The 18039-nt window shown below is 42.1% G+C and overlaps 1 protein-coding gene across 2 annotated transcripts in view; it reads right to left on the bottom strand.

The window, feature by feature from the left end:
* The window catches only part of LDLRAD4 (low density lipoprotein receptor class A domain containing 4), a 283046-nt gene extending 275420 nt beyond the window's left edge, over window positions 1–7626 (bottom strand). Inside the window, exon 1 of one of the 2 annotated variants that reach the window (XM_064432932.1) lies at window positions 7475–7626. The gene's annotated coding sequence lies outside the window, so the exon portion shown is untranslated. The remainder of the gene's footprint in view (window positions 1–7474) is intronic. The other variant, XM_064432936.1, reaches the window with a different exon arrangement.
* Window positions 7627–18039: the final 10413 nt, after the last annotated feature.

Here is an 18039-nt window from a genome sequence, read left to right on the forward strand (position 1 = left end):
ATTTCTGTTCATCAACAGATGGTTGCTTTTAAAAGAAAAAATATTATTATAAGCCATGTGAAAGTAGCCACCAAACAGTACCTGTATTCAACATTATCCAAGCTGCTTTAATTGGACAGATGGATCACATGTTAGAAGCTTCCCAATTAAGTAAGGATAACTCATACTTTAAGATATTTTAAGTGAAAATAGGGTACTTGCAACAAGCTAATCTCAAATGTGCTGTTTCTAAACGCCTGCTAGAAAGGTTATTACAACAGCTAGAGGAACGTGAGAGGGTCACAAAACCCGAAAACATCAGTGTTGGAAATATCCACAGAAGACTGAGTTCCTCACTCACTTCAAATATCTATGTAAGTTTGAGGAGGAATTATATCAACACAAAAATTTTGTAAAACAAAACATCTACACATTAACTGCACTGGCCAACAGATGCCATTAGTCAGCCCAAGTCTAACTTTTATATGACCAGGTGCAGCCTCTAATTCAGGAGTACTGAACCTTATCTGCAAGCATCCCTACAAACATTCAATTTAATTTTGCTTATCACTAGTTAAGGAAAACCTACAAAACCAGTCATCCATTGAGGTGAAATTGTAAGGGAAGAACACACATCAATGTGGTATCTCACCGAAGGTACCAGTTCCACAGCTATGGAGATTAAGTTGGACTATTTATAAGAGCACCTTACATTTTTTCTCCCACATCTTTTGCTGTGCTTCTCAACTCTGACCCATGGGGCAGAAGCCAGAGAACTCACTTCTGTCTTTTGAAAATCCCAAGAAACCAAGGCAGACATCCAGCTGACATTCTGAGTCGCACAGGCCCAGATAGGCTCCATGGATTAGCATCACTTCACTCAGTAACTAAGGGCTGAGCAGAAGCAGAAAGTGAAGCAACACCATTTACACCCAACAGTTTAATACATACTGTTAGATCTAGGCAATTACATATACTAAGTGCATCCCAACTAGAGAGATTAATATTAATTCTTGCTTCATGTGTCATTAACACCTAATGGAATGTTCAGAGGTGTTTACAAGTCCAAAGTAATAATGGATCACTTTTAATTAATGCACAAAAAAAAATTTCAAGAAAGTCTCAGTGGAAGAAGGCAGCTGTTAAAGAGATTGCTTCATATCTCAGTCACAGACTGCCCCCTCCTTTCCCTCTATAAAATGGAGAACAAGCAGGTTACAGGTGTGAGAAACCAAAATAATAGGCTCAGCCACACAACACGAAGAGATAATTAAGAAAGTGTCACACATTTTGTTTCCTATAATTCTTTGAAAAGTTGAAGAGTGGAACTTGTGTTTAAAAACAGGGTACTGTACTGCTTGAAGATGCTTCAAGTACTGGTGCTGAAAATTGAAGACAAAATACAGTACCCTTATAATGGCATATGCTAGATAATATGAGTCAACGCTCAACGCTTATTTTAGAACTCTAAGTACATTTCAGAGTTTATCCAGAAGAAAACACTATTTTCCAGTCTCTTCTCAATATGAGAGAGATTCTAGGTCTTATTTTATTAAGCATTAACATTTGTTTTAACAGAAACCCTAAGAGGATTCTGTACTGTCCTCTAAAATTACAACTTAAATACACTCAGTGGGTCCAAGGTTATGACAGAATCATTCAAACCTCAAGGTATTTCTCATATAAACATGCAAAAAAGCACATCTTCCCCAAAGGTCAGTACATCTTTTGCAATTTCAGAACACAGAATCTAAATTAAATACTGAGTTTAAAAATAATTGAAATCTCCAAACTCCTATTTTAAAGGCAATACAAATTCACTATCATGACCACATTTTTTTCAGAAGCAGATTTATTACCAGTTTTTAACAAAAAAGGTGGTTAGCATGGAAGAAATCAAGAACACCAGCAGATGGAAAGACAAGGACATTCCAACAGACACTTCATCAACCTGCTCCATTCCCATGTGCAGCATTTCACAACTGTGTTTTTCTAGGCAGTACTGTCCTGCCTTTTAGAACTAATCCTAAACACATGCTAGATTAAAAATGTGGGTACAGTGTCCAACACTCTCTTTTTGTTTTCCCTGTCCTACAGACAGCCAGAAGTCAATGTCAACACAGAGAAAACTTTGCAAAGATCCCCACACAACTGGCAAAATACTTTTATCTACTGCAATCAGTACTGAAGTCCAATGAAGTCCAGTATTTTCATTTCTCAACTCACCTTAGTGAAACCAAACAAAATTAAACAGGAGCATCTGGATTTCAATTTAGTCCAACCCAACCATACTCATCAAATAGGTGCCAGTATTCTAGTGAGCAGAATTCCTCTGAAGAGGAACAGTTCTCCAGAATGGTGAAATACACAACTGAAACCTGTACTGAAAAGCAGGTAACAAGCATACATATTTCCAAATTCAGACATGTGCAAAAAATACTCCTATTAGAATTATTTTGGATTTTAAAATTATTTTTCAGTCATGCCTACCAACGAAATGTGTATTTATCAATTTGTCTATAGAGGATGAATGCTTTTTTGGGTAGGTAAGGGAGAGACTAAAGCCTGAGAAAAAATGCTGAAAATTTTCACGCTTTAAATGTCTGAAATAATGTTCAGTTTAGAATATAACTAAGTTCGCTCAGCCAACCTTTAAGACTAAACATCTGATTCAACACAAACCAATATATTCTGGTTTTAATGGCACTCTTATGGAAAAATACCTCATCTGGGGGAATGACTGATTCTTTTAACAGTTATCCAGCCATCAGAGAATCCATTACACCTGCAATTCCACCTAACATGTAGCAAATCCTAAACTCAGCAGCATCAGGCAGAGCCCCCACCACAGCTTTACACTGAGCAGAGGTGTCCCAGCAGCAGTAATTTATCTATTCCTGCCATGTAACTTTAACAGCTTTTCTGTGTGAATGCTGGCAGTCAGTGACTTCCATTGTCCCCCAAATTGTCCAGCAACATTTTCAAATGCTTTTCAGTTTTAGCAGATAATAATACATAAAATCACTATCATATGTATCCTCTTTTGGTTCTCTCCTCAAAAAACTAACACCCCTAACCCATAAACTGCTTTCCTAATAAAACTGTGTTTCTATGAGAACACAGCACTCCCAGTTTTAAGGATCCAGACTTCTGCTCCCAGCAAGTTTTCAAAATCCTGTGGTAAGGATTTCTGATCAGTTTCTCTGCAAAACGCAGACATTAAAAATAAATTATGGGTGTGTGTGTGTTGCCTTCCCAGCCCTCTCCCCACCGCATGCACTTCCACCCCCAGCTCCTTTGCTGGTTTTCATGCAGATTTGTGCCAGACATTCGGCATCCTCATTAAGTGGTGTCTGGCAACCTGCCTAAGCTTTAGTGGGTTCTGGGAATGCCAATATATTAACCAGAGGACTTTTTGCATACCCTGGAGGGATTTTTATTCTAGAAAAGTCAACCACTTGGCACTAACAAAACTTACTTCAAATCAAGGAAAGCTCTCCATTGGCAATAAGAAGAAAAAATGCATTTATGTTCCTCTTAATTTCTGTCTCCTACCTGAAAGAAAAGTTTGATGTAGAGCAAGACCATTCAAACACAGTTTAAAAGGTCAGTGTGCTCTCTGTAGTAGGATTTTGGAGAGAAGAACAACAGATACGAGCAACACAGACACAGCACATCATCACGAACATTACTCATTTTCAGTCCCTTGTCTCTTGTGACCAAAATAATCTTAATCAGGAAGATTAAATTTACCAATTATTATGCTGAATGATAATGAATGGTGATATTGGTGCTTGAAAATTTCCATTGTTTAACTAAACAATAAGAAAAAGCATTCAGTAAAATGCATCTACATTTAGCATACTGCAAATATGCTAAATCAAAGCATACAACACAGAAATGCATATATTAAATAAATATAGGTGATGAATACCGAGACATTCTGCCAGCATGAAATACAGGACACACTCTCATGTCATGCTCTTATGCACCTGCAAGCGTTCTTTCTACTGCTGTCCCCTTACAGTTACTATTATTCAACTGACAATCTCAGAACTAAGCAAATAAAACTCTCTAAGAGAAAAAAAAAATCACATTTCTCTTTCAAATATGAGGTTCAAAAGCACACAATGGAAAAAAGAAAGGCCCATGGCTTTCCTTCACTTGAATATTCTGCCTGTGCAGCACATAGAGAAATTTAAAGTACACTGGACAAATGTGTCATTTCAAGATCATTCCTTCAGGCTTGTGTACCCAGAGAATCCAATTCATTTCAAGAAGTTAGCCAAGTAATCTGCTACCACATAAATATCACTAGCCATTATTATTGTAAGTTTCTTCAAACTGACATCTACTTCAAACTCACCATCTTTCTTTGTGCAAAAAATTGCCAACTTCCTGACATCAGCTCCAAAACACCACAGTCCCTTTATAATGGCAAACTAGAACCAGAGATTCAGCAAGAATCAATTAAAATCAATTCCACTTAAGTGTTTTAGTGTACTAAGATTGTGTTTGGTGTGAAAGAAATTTTTAGCTATCTAGGCTGCCTTTGCTTAGATATCAACCTTCTAGGCAAGACAGCTATTCTTAAAAATAGCTGTCAACTGAGAAAAGAAAATGTATATGCATGAATCATTTCACTACAGGGTTGGATTCCCAGCAACTGATGCACCACTGTTCTGGCACCAGTGCCTTTAACGAGCAGCTGATACTAGATTGGTGCCATTGAAGAATTTCACGGTTACCACAGAACCAATCTGCAGAAAAATTCATCTCCAAACTCCTAGAAGTATTTGCATTCCGTAACTGGCAATGCACTTGCAGGGAGCTGTTTTGAACCATGAAAAACCAGACAGGAAAAAAAAAACACTTCTCCAAGACCACTCACAAGTTAAATGCAATAACCTTGCATTTAAGAGTTGTTGGACAGGCACGCACTTTGTAACACTTCAATTTCTCTTCGAGACTGTGCTAAGTTAAAATACTTTTAAGGTATTTCTCTATTATTTCAACAATTATTTACTTTTTTCTGGCACGTCATATCCACATTTGGAAAGTATTCAAAATTATTTCAGACACTGTCATTGACATAAAACTAATTCTTGATGGAAAGGCAGCAGTAGACAGGGTATTGCAGGGCAGCTGAAAAATAACTAAATTTTGGTCAAGATAATCAGACAGAAAACTTTCAATCCCCTCTTCCCCACAACCTCCTCTTGCAAAAATGCAGGGAAAACCAATAATTCCTCATTTCAAGTCTCACTTTAATGTTCTGTGCAAAGAAAACAGCATTTTATCTACTTAAAAATAACTTAAAAGGTGAGGTTAGTTCTAAACTCCTAGGTTAAGCTACTGCCCAATGGCTGTAATCTTAGCACGTTTAATACAACTGTGCCTCAATCTTGAATCTCAACTTCTAGTTCCACTTCCACAAGTTTTCTTGTAACAAGTCTAAGGTCCTGAAGACTAAAAACTGCATCAGTAAAACGCTGCCTAGTGCCTGTAATGTTTCAGTTAACAAAAACCAATGATCTGAAATATTGGTGTCTCACACTGTTAACTCAGTCTGCGTTACACACTGATCACCATTTAGGCCCACTCTGACATCTGAATTTACTGCAGAATATTAATATGCCTTATGTGTGTGCAACAACGATCCTCACATACCTGAGCTGGAACTAACTGTGCTGGTACAAATACTGATGATACAAAAAGCTGTGTTTCTACTTCTGTACGTAACTGTAGAGAGCTGACACATTCCAATTTGAGTTCTCCTCATGCTGGTCACTTTGTGTGTCACAGTAACTTAATAACTGGTGCTAAAACTCCAGTACAGATATAGATGTTCAGATTATCACCTCTATCTCAGCTAACACAGACAAGGAGATGTTGATTAGGCTGCTTCCCACCAGTGCACTGGCTTTCCAGCAAAACTTCCCCTTCCATTTACAGCCACAATATTTATACATTCATTAGTGGAATCAAATACGTGTGCACCATGCACAGTAATTTAATTCTACTCAAGGATACATCGTATGTTAAGAGAGCTCTGGATCACTCCAAAGAATAGGTTTCCCAAAACATTTTCCTAGAAACAAAATTGGAAAGCAGAATTGAAGTTCTGTCTAACCAACATACCCAGTTGTTGAAAGACCAGCAAGAACACTGCCCGTGCTTAGGCAGCATTTATGTTTTTACCTCATCTATGACTACTGGTAATTGTCCCTTGGGCTTTCTTAGTGGCAAAAACTCTCTCCCTCTTTTGGCCAGCTCCAGATTTATGATACTGGAGACACTTCACTCCTCATGCTACATGATGCACCTTTCCACTCCACAAATATTTTAATGCAGGATGCTTTTGGTTTGGAAGCACAGACAAATCTCTTAAAGGAGCCTTCCATCCAGACCAGAAGATGTCTGTGGTTTTAGATGAACAAACTTTTACAATACCAAACTGTATTTTTAACACCACATAAAATTATTCGCCTGATTTTTGTTCTCCTGCACAACCACTACTTGCTATTCAGAAAAGGTTCTGAATCCCACTAAAATCTGTACATTCTAGGTGTTAAGATCGCCCAAGAAAACAGAAGTTAGTTTTCAGTTTGCCTGCTTCCTGTTTGTTCTTTACCGAACTTAAACCTACACACAACGGTGTGTTTGCCTCTTCAGCAAGCACCGAACCACAGCCTACGCATAACTACCTACCCACCTACATGACAGGAAACCTGGCACACCATTCAGAAATTTGGGATGCACACTGCAAACAATGCAGGCAGGCATCTGATACAGGCAGGCAAAGCTAGACTTCTGCTAATAAACTTTTCTTTAAGGAAAAAAAAAAAAGGCACTTCATCAAATATAGGTCACTGGTGCGTGAGCCCAGCAGCCGCACTGCCGCTTTGCCTTCCTGCCAAAGTTGCGCGCCCGGCGCTGGGCGCGCACCGCGGCCGGGCATCCCCGGGAGGGAGGGTGTCCCCGCGGGGCCGGGCACGTCCCGGCAGCGGGCACTGACACCAGCCCGGACCAGCGGCCGCACGGAGCCGCGCTCCTTACTGGGGAGCAGCCGGAGAGGACGTGCGGCGCGCTCCGCGCTCCCCGGCTCCGCAGCCTCTCGCCTCCGCCTCTCCTGCGGAGCCCCGGGGCTCTCCCGTCCGGGCTGCTTCCCGGGCCAGCCGGGGCAGGACGGCGGCGGGGCTCCCCGCAGCCCCACTGGCCCCCGCTGCCGGCGGTACCTGTCACGCTGCCCTCGCCCCGGCCGGCACCCCCACCTGCCCCCAGGTGCCGCGGAGGGACGCGCTCAGCCCAGGCAGGCAGTGCCCCCGCCGCGGCAGGGAGGGTGGGCGAGCGCCGCCGGAGCCCCACGGCAGCCGCCGCCTCGTCCCCCGCCCGCTCACGGACCTTCAACTCGGGCCTCCCGCACTTTCTCCGGCACTTTGCGACGCGGCGCCCCCCGGCCGCCCCCGGCCCCGCCGCCGCGGGCAGCACTCACCTCCCGCCGGCCCCCGCCGCTCGCCCCGCGCCGCGCTGGCCTCCTCCGGAGCGCCTCGCCTCCTCCCCCTGCCTGTCTCCGGCAGCCGCTCTCCCTGCGCTGAGGCTGTGCCTGCCTCCAACTCATCCCCAGCCTCTCCTCCTCCTCCCCCCGCCCTGCCCGCCCCGCTGGCTGCCGCCTGTCTGCAGCGAGTCTGGCTCCGGCGGGCGGGCGGGCGCGGGGGCCGCCGGCGGGGGGGCGGGCGGAGCGGGGGAGGGGAGGCGGCGCTCCCGCCCGGCCCCGCAGCCCACACTGACACCTGCCGGGTGGATGTGCGCGGCTCCGGCTCCGCGGGAACGGCCCCGGCAGCGGCGGGGGGCGCCCGAAATGCCGCCCGTGACTCGCCCTCGAGGAGGGAAACCTAAGGAGGTTCAGCAAGGGCCGGTGCAGGGTCCTGCACCTGGGGAGGAACAGCCCCAAGGGCCAGCACAGGGTGGGGCTTACCTTCTGGAGGGCAGCACTGTGGAGACGGACCTGAGAGTCGTGGCGGATGACGAGCTGACCATGAGCCGGCAGTGCCCTTGCAGCTAGGAGAGCCAATGGAGTCCTGGGGTGCATTGGGAAAAGGTGGCCTGCAGGCTGTGAGAGGTGATCCTCCCGCACTGCTTGGCCCGGTGAGGCCACGTCTGCAGTGCTGTGTCCCGTTCTGGGCTCCTCAGCACAGGAAAGACAAGGAGCTACTGCAGACGGCCCAGCAGAGGCCACAAGGACCGAGCATCTCTCTTGTGAGGCGAGGCTGAGGGAGCTGGGCTTGTTCGGTCTAGAGAAGAGAAGACTGAGAGGGGATCTCATTAATGGAGATAAATATCTCAAAGGCGGGTACCAAGAACGTGGTGGCACCTTTTCAGTGGTGCCCAGGGCAAATAGCAATGGCCATAACCTAAAAAAGAAGTTTCACTTCAACATGAGGAAGAACTTCTTAACCTTGAGGGTGGCAGAGCGCTGGAACAGGCTGCCCAGGGAAGTCGTAGAATCTCCCTCTGGAGACATTCAAACCCCACCTGGATGTGTTCCTGCGTCACCTGCTCTAGGTGACCCTGCCTTGGCAGGGGGGTTGGACTAGGTGATCTCCAGAGGTCCTTCCCAACCCTAAGGATTCTAGGAGCTGCTCCGTTACTGTGGGAATGGCCCTGCTCAGAGACTCGTGGCAAGGAGGCAGCCCCAGTATCCAGGGGCAGCCCTGCCACACACCCACCAGCCCTCAGGCAGCCCCTGCACCTCTGTGAAGGTCAGGACAGGCACAGGGTGCGGGAAACAAAAAAAAAGTACATTTTGTCCCATGCAGAATGAGACATTTTTTAACTTTTCCAAAAATGTTGCAAGACAGGAAAACCCAGTTCACGTCACAGCCCAGCAGGCACAAACCCAAGGCAGCTTCTGCCTCGCCTGTGTTCACTTGCAGGCACTGTCCATTCCAGGCTCAGCAATGCAGTCCCACACAGAACATTCACTAGCCCTTGGCCTCCCTCTATCCCTGTTAATATCCTTTGGGATGCAGGCTTGTGGTATGGATTATCTAGTAAAAATGCCACCTTAATCTCAACTGTGCCCAGACCACTTGGGTACAAGTATAGCAACCAAAGTTGCTATTACGTGTTTAAATGCAGGAATATTTACACATACCAATCTCACAGAAATAAAGAAATCCCTGTTTCTGGGAGCACCAGAACAGGTCACCCAGAGAGGTTGTGAAGTCTCTCTCACTGGAGATATTCACAAACCATCTGGACACAATCCTGTGCCGTGTGCTCTGGGATGACCCTGCTTGAGCAGGGAGGCTGGACCAGATGACCCACTGTGATCCCTTCCAAACTTGCCCATTCTATGATTTCTGTTTTAAACCTACACACATAATTTAGAGAATCAGCCTCTGTTCACATTCCCATCCACAATGTACTCTGAAGACTTTTCCCTTCCCAGTTATACCTGTGAGCCAAAGAAGGAAGAGGATAAGTAGCAGGGATGAGGTAAGATAAAGAAGCGTAAATGTTGCTGACTTTAAGCACGTGCGTGTTTGATTCAAGTGTGCTTGTTTCACTTTTTGCCTCACCTCTCCCAAACTGCAGGTTGGAAGGAACATGTAATCTGCTTGAAGGAGCCAGGAATCTGCCAACCCAGAACCCAGAGCACCAAGCTATGAAGATTGTGGAGGTGATGGTCTCAAGTTGGTGCTGTGGGTCACCATATGACTGGAAAAGGGGGAACTACCAGATTACTTCCAAAACAGATAAACAGTCAGAACAGCAGTGAACGATTATTTTAGCAAACCTAGTTTGGATTAAGCCACAAGGAGCCAAAGAAACATCAAACACTACGGAAAGGAAGAGCTTCCAGTAATATGGGTAATTATTTGGGCTACTTGTCCTGAAAGTTGCAAAAATCATCAAGAGGTCACAGGGTTAATCCATAACTTGGTATTTATAATTCATTTATTTCTAATCTAACAAATTGGAAGAAATTTGATTTTAAGTTTGCTCTTAGTTAGCCACCAAAACTCAAGTGCTCCATTTCCAAAAGTGCCCTGTTGATCTGTATATGCTTCATAACAAATTAGTCTGACACACTTCAGCTGTGTTCCCTTCAATGACTTCTCAAGGAATACCAGTCATTCACTTCCATCAAGAGAGTCTTCCCATGTGCAGAGGAGTTTCCTAACCCATAGAAAACCTTGTAAAGCACAACAAAATCACCTACCAAGTAACAAATTATTCCTATACAATACCTTTTGAGGGAAAAGATTCGCCTGGCAGCAATTTGGAATATTTTGGGCACATAGGAGGAGGAGGACAGCAAAATCTGATGAAAATGCATGGACATGCTCAGAAAGCATTGTGATGGATGCACGTCTGGAAAGTGAAATGCCAAGAACACTCTATGCTGCTGATACTCTTGTTCCTATCCAAGATGTCTCTGGAAGAGGGAACCTGCAGCCTAACATACTGGTACCTCCCAGGGGACAACATTTCCTCAGGTATACAAATTCCTTTACCTTTTCATCACCAAAATTTCCATTTAAAGCTCTGTTCAGTGTCTTGCTCCACTTAAACGTGTCTGAAGAATGTCAATATTTCTGAAGCTTAGAGAGACATTTAAAGGGGAGGGTTAACATTTTTCCCTGACAAAGTTATAAATCATGGGAGAACTTGGAGTTGTGTAGAGGTTTCACTATAAAGAGAATCCCAGGGAGAGTTTGGTTATATGAAGAAACTTATCTTAAAAAAAAAATTTCAAAAACCCCAATATCTCTTAATTGACAGCCATATTCACAGTATCATGATATTGGATTCTCATATCCATAAGGCTGCACAGACATCCTGACTGTTTGTTTCCTGGATAAAAAAAAGTGAAAATTCTTATAACTGATTTAAGGTGTAGGCAGATCTGTGTGTGGTTTTCTTTTTTTTTTTTTTTCCTTTATCTTCCTCTCTAAACACAGCAATGGTATAGTTAATATTTGGACTGTTGGGAGTTTTGTTGGGGTTTTTTACTGCTTTATTGTTCATCTGACAGTCAAAGTGACTTCAATGTTACTGGCAGACAGCAAGGTGCTGTGTTCCTAAGGGTGTGGCTTAACAACAGAAGCACCACTTACCCCTGCCGTGTCCAGAACCAAGGAAACCTGGCAGACAGAATCTTTGCTATCCTGTAATAAATACTTGGCCCAGTCATCCTGTTAGATATGGCAGGAGATACAGAGTCTGGTGAAGCACTCAGGTCTGAGTGTCCATATCCATCCCTGGTGGGCCCCTTTTTTGGCTTGTTACACGTGCTGTAACTGCTATCATTTCTTCCTTCCCAGTCTGGCAGTCTGCTGCACTGCTAGGGAGGAAGTCAGTGGGGAAACCAAGTATTTGAACAATTATACTGAGAAGAACAAATTTGAATCCGGGGACATAAAGGCTGTTGGTTTTAGTTACTGGTGACTCATCTTGTTTCCCACCAGGAAGCCACAGATCAGTGTATTTCAAGTATTGCTGATTCCTGTTATCTGTTACGCTGAGAGAACAAGGAGGAAGAAATTAAAAACACTCAAACCACAGTAAGGACACAGCTAAATAACATATGGGCACGTCATAAACCAGCCTTGATAAACGACACATAAAAAGCATGCTACAAATAAAATATCTAAAACTAGTCAGATGAGTAGTTGGCAGGGTTTGTTGCTGGTCATCCAGATTCCTCTCCCAGTTGTCCACCATGGACAAACACTGCTCATAATTCTAAACCTGGAGCTGTTTTGCAAAAAAAAAAAAAAAGAAAAAAAAAAAAGAAAAAAAAAAGACTGCAGCCTTATGGGAACTTACGCAGTTCACAGGATAGAAACACCTTCAATATGCTGTCCTCCAAAAATCCCCACTCAATCTAGCCTCTGGAGTGGGGTGCAGGGCTGGTTTTGGTGGTTTGGTGATTTTTTGGGGGTTTGTTATCATGGCAGAGTCTAGTGAGGGAAGCATTACAACAGAGAAAAACATGATACTTCTCTCTTACTAAAGCCAGGAAGTTATATTTTTTCTCTTGGATGATTCCCAAAAAGGTCGTTCATTCCAAGGGCTTCCACTCTCCTTCCTGATTAGACTAACCATTGTACACCGGGGGAGAAAATTCCTATATTAGGCAACTTATGGAACTAATGGCAAGCAATCAAATCTCTTCAGAATTTTAAAAATCAGTAACATGCGAAAAACCATGACACAGGCTTGCTATTATGGTTTTGGCCATTTTGAAGGAAAAAGGTCTGTTAAATATATTAGGAAAATACTTTGAAATTTTCCAAAATGGTTCAAGATCTTAATTCAAATTCTAGTGTTTCACTTGTAGAGGGATGGAGGCCTCAGACTGCCCCAGGCTTCAGTGAGGTGCAAGGCCTTGACAGGTGCCTCAGTGCCCCAGCAGATGTGTGCAGATGGGCTTAATGCAGAGCCCCTTGACCAGACACAGGACCCAGACTGTATTTCCAACATGTCACTGTGGTGTGCAATTGTGTCACCCCAGTGATGGCACCTGTATGCCTTGCTAAGTAGGTACTAGATAGGAAAGCCATGACGGGGGGAAATGGATGCAAGGATGGCAGCACAAGAAATGTTACGGTTTTACTTATAATATTTTGGTGTTGTAGAAAATTCTCTGCCTGTTCAAGTCATTCACTGAAGTTAGACTCTGGCTTGTTTGCTGTTCCTGGGCACACACACACACAGAGCTCATTCTGCAACATGTTGTTCATCTGCCAATTCCACCCACACACCTGCAGACCCCATCACTAGATGTCAATCTCAGTTTTAGATAATCCCACATATTTCAAGAGATGTTTTGGTTTTCTTATCATGATGGACATAACTAAAAAAGGTTTTCATGCTAAATAAAATGTAATGTCAGACTGTAAACTCAGTGAGCACTATCAATATCAAAAGCACTTCAGGACTCTCCAAACTGTAACAGCAGCAACGCCACCCTCTTTTTCCTAAAAGGAGGCCTAAAATAAAAAATTTCACAATGAGTGAGCACAGATCAGGCTGCCAGGTCTACCTTCAGCTTTTGTTAAATCAGCCAAGAAAGGTATGATGCCAAAACTCTCTGCAAGGGACCAAGCAAAAGGGGCTGGAATCAAATTGTGTCTCATCATAGAAGACCATGTACATTACCACCATAAACAGAGAAATTACATGCCCTGTGGAAGAGGGGGTGGGCTACATCTTATTATACAGAGTCAATAATGTATGTAGCAATTAGACAATATTTAATCATCAAATAAGAAACTAATTCTTGTCTTGACCTGGATGTTCTACACGATGTACTCTGCTGTCACAAATTTACAATCAATTTACAAATAGGTGTGTTTTCAATTTTGCAAAATAAATCTTTGCCACATGAAAGGTACAAAATTTTTGTTTGTAATACCATTTCCCAAATATATTTTAAATATCTTTCCCAAGTCTCAGACTGATTTGTGTTGGAGGATAAATCTCAATTTTCAGTTATACAGACACAGAAATTAAGTCATAAAAGAAATATGATTTGCTTTAAGAATGTACTGTTGAGAACAGGCATAATCGGGAACTGATCCAAAGTCTCCTCGTTTATTCTATGGCATTCTGTCTACTGGATCACAAAGCAGCTATTCACTGCTTGTTATTCTACACTTTTTGATTTGATATATTACCAAAACCCCCTTTTTCTCCAAAAACATTTCCATAATTACTTTCTTAGCTACCAGTCCTACTGTATATGAGGTAAGTAATTAGTTTGCAAAGGACTTGTAAATGAAAGAATTGAAAAATATCTTTGGAAAAGCTCCTCTTTTCAGGTTCCTATCAGAAATCCTACTGACTTCAGTAGAATAGAAATTATCAGACTAATTTGTCACACGCACACACACAGAGAAAACTGACAGAAAAAGTGTTCAATAAACCATGTGTTGTCCACCTACTACATCAAATGAAGCCATGAGTCAAAGACTCCAAAACCTTGGAGTCTTCCATGAAGAAAGGGATATCGTTTGACAGGAATGTATAATAGAACTGATAACCAAGAACAGCATCATCATGTTATGTTTAACTGTACTACAATTTATAACCTTCTGCTTTTATGTTCACTAACATCATAACACCTATTCAGCTGCCCATCTTCCTACCCTTCATAACCTTCCCAATAACTGGACACATCCACATGTGTTTAAAAGCTGCTCAATTCTTCTTCTTCAGGTTTTCTTAGAATACTTCTAGCTTTCTATTTAAGTACTCAAAAAAATCCCTCATTTTTGGAAATAAGGACCATTTGCACTGTTTCCCTGGTACAGTACAGAGGCATCTGTTCAACGCTTAAACTTTAAAATATAACTACCATCATTTTAAGAACCATTCCCTTCCAGTAAAGTACTTCTGGTCCTGCCCTTCAACTCTCCCAAAAGACAAAGTTGCAGAGCTCTGAGAACTTCCCAGTGTCCACTTACTACAACTTCTCCTTTTCTCTTTCTTGGTTTTTGGGTTTTTTTGTTTGTTTGCTTGTTTTGGGGTTTTTTTGCTTCTGCTTTTGGACTTCTTTTAAATTAAAGCCTTTGCATTAATGCAGCATTGAAAAATCTGAAGGTTTTGCCATCAGAGAAGACAACTAAATTAAAGCAAATAGGTTGGACAGAGGACACTAATCAAATTGCATGTATTGTCATATAGTATAGTAGGTGAGTGTTTTTCATGTCTAATAGGAACATCACCTTCAGGGTCCCCAGGCTAACACTGACCACTGAACCAGATATCCATATTGTCCATAACAAGCACAAGTAGAACCTGCTGCTGACCACATGCCTGCTTTGCTTCATCTACTGCTCTAAGCAAATGCATTTTTTCATATCTGGAAAAATGTTTTCACAACTGATTACAGAAATACTGCAAATTAGAATGTTATATTATTCCCTTCTAGGTAACTCCTCCCAAAGGGATTTTAGGAACTGTTCTCTATGCTCTTTCCTGTTAAATGAATCCCAGTGACTTTTTTTTTTGTCCTCCCCACTGTTATTGCATATCACCTATAATATATTTTTAATATTGGAAATCTGCATAGCATGCAGTTGTTTAATGGCTTCCATTAAAGGCTCTCAAAGAATTTTGTTGTCACTAATCAGTTCAATTTCACCAAGCCAGGTGTACACAAACATTATTCCTATTCTGTAGACAAGGAAACAACTACAGAGAGGTCTGAGTGGCAGAATTCATTCCTGCATTCAGACTCCAACCACAAGATAACAAACAGCTCACAAAAAGACAAACTGCTCTCCAATGCTCAGATCTGTAGGACTTCATAAACAGGAGTTCCTCCTATAACTTGCTGTGTCTTCTCTCAGATATTCCTTAGCAACTCATTTATTGGCAAGTTACCTACAGATGCTAACATACCATACAAACACCAAGAACAGAGGCCAATACAAAATAAGCCATTAAAAGGCACTTTCACAGTTATTTTAGCATCAGTTTAACAAGTTGCACAAGTGCAAAATACATAAAAGCTACAGATTTTTACATGTTTTTCCTTTAACACACTGTTTACTCATTGGGCCACCATCTTCAGCATTCTTCCCTGTCAGCTGAATTACTTTAAACAAGACACTACTGGGAAAAAAAAATCTTCAGAACATTTGAAAGGAAGAAAGAGTTTCTACAACTCAAAATTTTAACTTCAAAGCTCTATTTTATCTTTATAGGTACCAGCCTAACAGGTCATACATATATCTCTCAAGTAAGTGTTAGAAGTACTGAGATGTGCCCTGAAATGTTGTGAAAATAATACCTCAATTCAGATGTTTAACACAATGAGATGCATGAAACCCCTGTTTTTCTCTCAAATCCATGTAGAGGGAAACGACCATGTTCCAGGATAGTCTTCTGCAACTGATTAGAAATGGTATGGATTATACACTATGTAATACAACCTTTCACAAGTGAACCAGTTTTCCTAGGTTAGGAATTTTATACAATAGGCAGTGACACCATATACTGGAGGTTTGGAGGTTTTTTAAAATGTTAAGTGACATAATGGATTGTAATCCTAACACCAAAAAATAAAAATCCTGTTCCAGAGTATGCAACTTTGGAAATTATTCTGATAGAATATTAATGTTTGCAGAAATATAAGTCAAATTACACTGTAAAATTAACCTCTACTTTAGTTATTTTCTTATTATGTTACCATCTCTAGAGTAGTTTGACCTTCATTGCATAGAATGTAAGCTGCTTAAAGTATGAATTAGCAACACATATGGAAAGAAGTTCTCCTTGGTAGAAACTTTGCCTCATTTGTGCAGATCATCATCTTGCTCTTGTTCAGTATCATATTGACTACACCACACTCTAACAGTAGGAATTCATGAAGGAATTGTCACAAGTCAAGCTAGGATGTCAAATTTACTATAAATCAGTTCATCTTCAGTTGTTTCCTATAAAATGTATACTGTGCCCCAGCAGCACGTGCAAAAGAAGTTGGTCCTTAACCAAGAAAATAAACGGCTTGGAATGGGCTCATACTGACCTGACAATAACAATTTGCATGCAGGCAGTTAATGCAGAACAGCTGACTTGGAGTAATTTCCTTAGAATGAGGAGTTAGAGACCGAGCAGGTTATTCGTGTATGTGTACTCTCGATATACATTCACTTACATTATGTCAGACAGTCTGGCAACATTTTGATAAAATACAGCTACACCTGGAGCTCATGCCAATCTAAGTTACCTTGTTTCCAGAAAATTTTACTTCTTCAAGCCAGGTCTTTCTGGCAAGGTGAAAATGTGTGAAATAATGTCCTTGTTCCTCAGATTTGAGACTTTTCACCATTGTGCAAACAAGGGCACATAAACATCTGCTTAGGTTTATTTGTGGCTATGCCATTCACAGCCCTTTAGCACATAACTATCCCAAACTTCAAAACTCAACAACTCTAAGACAATAAATCCTGTTCCTGCTCTCAGGTTTTAGAACTAATTTCTTAAGGCTTATTTGTTTATTCTTTATAGCTTTTACAGTGCTATTTATTTATTTCTCTGCTGTACTCTGTCTGTTACTCTGAAAGCATGAAAGATGAGCAACAGCACAACTTGAATTACACCCCATGCAGTGAGGCCACGCACAGACCTCAGAGCTGCCCGGGCAAACAAGCACAATGTTATCTCCAAGCCCTTTCTCCCTCCAAATATCTGCCCTTCTGCTGGGGGCAAGGCAACTGAGCAAAGAAGATATTGTTCTGTTCCACCCCATTCCTGGCACTGCAGCCCAACAGCAGCATGGAAATCTTGGCAGGGAACACCGGTGCCTGGGCCGCTTGAGCAGTTGCGTGGGGCACGCAGCCAGAGGCTGCCCAGCTGCTGCTGGAAGGGGCTCCAAGTCACCCTCTCACCTACTGGGCCTCTCTGGTTCCACAAACTCACCCAAATGCTGAAAACTGGAGCGATATCAAGGAGATGTCTCCCCATCCACAAGCCCTTCTATTAACTGGTGTAGGCTCTGCTTGGTGGGTGACTGCAATGATCCAGGCACAGGCTAGATGCTGAATTCATTTAAAGAGGCCTCAGGATCATGCCTGCTACCAGAAATAAAAGCAAAACCACTTCGTAGTCAGTATAGCTGTGATTTGTCTGTTCCTAAAGAGAATTACTTGAGCATAGGAATTTATTTGTCAGTGGGCAGTCTCAGCTTTGTACTAGACATATGATTTTATATGAAATCCAGATGTCATTTAGAACAGTGTCAAAAGTCAAGACTAAAATTAGTATTCACTGAATGAGTTTTTAAAAGAAAAAATATGCCTTGCAGCTTAAAGAAGGAACTGTAAAAATATCTCAGACTCATGTATTTCTCTTAGCAATGTCAATGGAGTTTCTCTTGTACAAATATATAAGTCTAAAGAATCAAGAATGAAAATACTTTCCATGTTTCTGTTCGGATATGGCTCATAACTTGGGATCAAATTAGGAGTCACAGTAGTTCCCCCAAAGTGCAGAACTGTCCACTGCTTCTCTTTGATTTACATGCACAAAATCTACCTA

Source organism: Passer domesticus, chromosome 1 (assembly GCF_036417665.1).
Source record: "Passer domesticus isolate bPasDom1 chromosome 1, bPasDom1.hap1, whole genome shotgun sequence".
Classification (NCBI taxonomy): Eukaryota; Metazoa; Chordata; class Aves; order Passeriformes; family Passeridae; genus Passer; species Passer domesticus.